The sequence below is a fragment of the Varanus komodoensis genome, unplaced genomic scaffold (assembly GCF_004798865.1).
Source record: "Varanus komodoensis strain SLA01 unplaced genomic scaffold, ASM479886v1 scaffold127, whole genome shotgun sequence".
Classification (NCBI taxonomy): domain Eukaryota; kingdom Metazoa; phylum Chordata; class Lepidosauria; order Squamata; family Varanidae; genus Varanus; species Varanus komodoensis.
Window position 1 is genome coordinate 474,393 of NW_025335366.1, and position 4,598 is coordinate 478,990.

The following is a 4,598-nucleotide window of genomic DNA, read 5'->3' on the forward strand; positions in this document are numbered from 1 at the left end:
GGCCTGCCTTCCCATGCAGGAAAGGCTGGCTCAGGTGCCAGGCGCTGGCTCCCCGGGGCAAGCTGGCTTCAACGCATCCCTTTCAAGGGATGCTTGCATCCCTTCAGCCCAGGAGGGGCCTTTTTAAAGGGGCAGAGCTGCTCCAGGGGAGCCGCATTCCTAGTCTCATGCAGAGTTTTTGACTTTGTGCTTGACTGACTATGGATCAGCCCAGGCCAAAAAGCCCCCATCAGCTCCCAGACAAGGCAAAATCCTAGGCAGCCCTTCCCAGTGGGGAGTCTCCAGTTCTGTTGGACTACGGGCTGCTGGGGCTTGTAGTCTGACATGCCTGGAGGGCACTGTGTTGGGGACAGGGGCTCTAGGACAGGGCTTTTGAGCTGGACTGCCCCAGCTGTGCCCCTGCTGAGGTTGTGTGCTGTTGACAGCATACCATTCTGCATTGTGATCCCTCCATTCCTAGAAGCACTGCACCTGTTGAATGGCTGCCTTTTATGCCTGTTCAGAGCATATAGGCTGGAAAGAGACAATGTGGCAAGAGAAACAAGGAAACCCTGATTTTTCCCCCCTGCAAACCTACAACCATGTCCTGTAGCCCAGAGCTTTCTGGACACGGGGATACCTATTGCCCATTTCCATTCCGCAGCTCATCCTCTCTGTCTGTGGAATTTTCCCAGCCCCTCACCAGCTCCACAGATCTCTCCTGCTGTTCAGCCCACCTGAGAATGCAGGGCTCCCAGCACCAATTGGACTGGCCTTATTACGCTGATCCTCAACCCTGTTGGAGCTATCATAAGCTGGGAAGGGGAGCAGGCACTGCACCCCAATCTAATGCCTGTGTTACCCCAAAGAGCAGGGCTCGTACACCGAATCCGTCGCTGCCACCGGAGGCGGAGGAGACAGCCGGCAGCCAAAGGGCAGGACCATTCAGAAGCGTGCGGCCCAAATGTCCCGCAGCAGGTGAGGCCGGCCCTCTTCGTTACCTGGCCTTCCGGGTGCCAGCCTGGGGACTGGGGGTCTAGGGAGGCAGCCTCTTGCCCACCAGAAGTGGGGAGGGGAGGGGGGATAGAGGAGAAGGCCCGGCTATTCTTGGCTCAAATTAAAATCCAGCTCAGAAACAAACACTGGCACAGAAGGTTTGCCTCTGTAATGCAAAACAAACAAAGAAATGCAGAACAAGCTGGAGATGTGCATTTCTGAGCTAGGGATCTTAGTCATGCTGCCAGATATTTATCAGGCAACAGGGATTCCCGCGAGGGAGAGGCCCAGAACAAATAGACTGACAGAGAGAGCTTGTTTACTACACAAGGCGCTGAGAAAAAGTGATTTAAAGTCTTGAAGGGACTTTGGAGCAAATGGTAATTGTAATGAGATGTGGAGCTGTGCTCTCATATCAGCGGACTTAGGAACAGAAGGATGCAAAGGCTATCTTGATAGGTTGGAGCTCTGGTCTGGACCTCTGGCTCAGGAATGCTGCAAGTGGAATTGTAGGATCCATTGTAGGGGGGATCAATTGATTGTAGGATCCATTGTAGGGGGAATTGTACGGGGAGCTCTGGCTCAGGAATGCTGCAAGTGGAATTGTTGGAATTGTAAATCACAAGCTGAAGATGAGTCAGTGGTGGGATGTGGCTGCAAAAGGGGCAAATGCTATTCTGCGCTGCATTAATAGAAGTATTGCTTCCGAATCACATGAAGTGCCGGTTCCCCTTTACTGGGACTGGTTAGGCCTCATCTGGGTCCTGGGTCCAGTTCTGGGCACCTCGGTTGAAGAGAGAGGCAGGCAAGCTGGGAAGGGTCCAGAGGAGGGCAGCAAGGATGGGAAGAGGGGACTGGAAAGAGAGCCCTGCGAGGAAAGGGTGGAAGAGCTGGGCATGTTTAGCCTCGAGAAGAGACGGCTGGGGGGTGGGGGGTAGGACAGCGGTCTGGGGGGGTAGGACAGCACTCCGGAAGTACTTGAAAGGCTGTCGTTAAGAGGCTGGCATTGTTGTAAGCCGCCCCGAGGCTTCGGCGAATGGGGCGGCATAAAAATGTTTTAATAAATAATAAATAAATAAGAGGAAGGCCAGGATCTCTTCTCCATCATCCCTGCGTGCGGGACACGGAATAAGGGGCTCAGGGTACAGGAATCCAGGTTCCGGCTGGACATCAGGAAGAGCTTCCTGACTGTTAGTGCACTACAGCAATGGGACCCACGACCTGGGGAGGGGGTGGGCTCTCCCACCCTGGAGGCACCCTGGGCAGCCACCTGAGAGGGATGGTTTAACTCCGGGTGGGTTGCACCCAATGGCCCTGTAGGGACCCTTCCATTTACTAGTCTATGGTTCTATTATCCTAAGGGTAGATGAATCAAGAAAGCAAACAGTCCAGTTCTTCATGGCCACAGGTCTGCCCCCTTCCCCTCCATGTTCTTCCAAGCACATGAACTCTGCAGAAATAAGGCAAAGGATATTTCAGGCTGCAGTAACTGAAGACTCGCTTCCAAATCCCTATGCTGCACAGCCAGTACCTTGGATACTATCTGGACCGATGAAGACTTTTGATGAACTCAAAACACGCTCACTTCTTTGGGATTTTTAGATTCTTATCCCGTCCTTCTTTTGATGTGAGGAAACCCTGAACTTCAAAGAGAGGTTAAGTCAGTTGGCACAGGGCAAAGAGCTTCAAAGCCAGAAGGCAAAGCTGGCTGACCTTTAAACATCTGCAGCACGCAGCTTTGTCACCCTGTTGGCTCTCGGAGCACCTTGAGTGACTCAAAGAGACCCGTGAGGGGCAGGGGGCGACTGGAAGGCGTAGTCCGGATGGCTCTGTGCTCAGATTCTCAAGATGAAAGAGGAGGAAGGGTAGCAACGTTCAGATGCACCTTGCCTGGTGAAGTGCTGGTTTGGGTGGCCCAGGAGAGAAATGCGGAGCCTCAATGCAAGGGCCAAATTCCAGCTGGGAAAAGCTCTTGGAGGACACTTTCCGGGGGGGGGGGGGGGGGAGGGCAGAAAGCAAAAGGGTAAACTCAGCATGCGGAGGTTCCTGGCATATTGCAACAGAGGAGAATTTATTGCCAGTAATGACGCTTTTGCAGTGGCATCAAAGCCTTTCAAGGTGGGGAAAAGACTGCACAGAAGCAGGGACGCCAGCAAAGGCTAGGTGGCCCTGGGGGACAGGCATGGCCTCTGCAGGAATCCCAGAAGGGGGCAGACTGGTGCCCTGGGCCTGCAGCTCCCCACCCCTGCTGAGACCACTGGAACGAGAGGAGAAGTGAGGACACTTCTCACACCCTGGTGCCCTGCAGAGGTCTTGGCCGCAGCTCCTCTGATCCCCTAGTTCAACCCCTTGGAGGGGACCCAGTTGGGGAAGACAGAGCTAAGGTGCTGGGACTCCTCACCACAAGGGCAGGATGATGCTGGGCTGAGCACCCCTTTCTTCTTCTTGCCCTTTCTCCTTGCAGGATCCCTCGGTCCACGCTTCCCCCCTTCGCTGCTCTGTTCCGGGGCACGGGGCCCAGCGTGGCTGACTGGGTGCGGGCGCTGAACGCCATGGCCGAGGGGCCGACGAATGGCACAGGTGGAGAGGAGCAGCTTTTCCTGCAGGTATGCGCGCTGGGCTGAAGAGAGATCCAGAGTAGCCTTAGCCGGTGAAAGCGGACCTGTAGAAAGAGGAGGGAAATGCAGGTGGCGGTTTGGAGCAGCAGTGCCCCCTGGGAATTGTAGGCCAAGGTTTTGTCAACCCCAGGAGGCCTTCCTTTCATGGGGTCCCAGGCACCCCAAAATGTGCACTCCCTTCCATTCATTCCCATCTTTTCCCTTCCTCTGTATAACAGGTGTGTCTTGATAAAACTCTGCCAAAAAGCCGCTTTTAGTATTGTTCTGCTATAGATGCGTCCGTGTGTCTGATTGCACCAAGTTCTCTGCAGTTTATTTATTTATTTATTAAAACATTTTTATGCCGCCCCATTCGCCGAAGCCTCGCTGCGGCTTACAACAATAAGTTAAAAAATAATTATATCATTAAATTAAAAAATATAAACATTAAGTTAAGAATACAAATACCAATGTAAAATAAGCCGCCCTGGCCAAGCCGTTCTGGGCTGAGCTCGCTTTTCTCCCATGCAGCAGGCAGAAGGAGAGGTAGAGGAACTGCAGGACCAAGGACGGGCCTTCCTGCAGCAGCTGCAGAAAGAACTGCGCCTTGCGGGTGCTTTGGCGGACGGTGGGCCGGAGGGGGGAGTCCTCGCCGCGCCCCACGCTCCGGCCTGGAACGGTACGCGTCCAGGGACAGATGGTACAAGGCAGGCCCGCGGTTTGTAGGTTTGCATGCGGAATCCCTTGGCGGAAGCAAGTGGGCCGTCGCGCTGGGCAGGGCTTCGTCTCGCCCGGTGGTACACATGCAGCCCACACTCTGCACTGTGGCACCGGAGGAGGTGTACCTTGCACAGGGAAGACACAGAGCCCGGCCCGAAATTCCGGGGTGGCGGCCAAAGCGCAGCTGCAATATGCAGGCCCGCCTTGCCCTGTCCTCCCTCCGGCCACCCGTTCATCTCCCTGCGTCGGTCGCTCACGTCCCCATCTTCCTTTGCGGCAGACTCCCCGGCAAGCGAGGGCCACCAC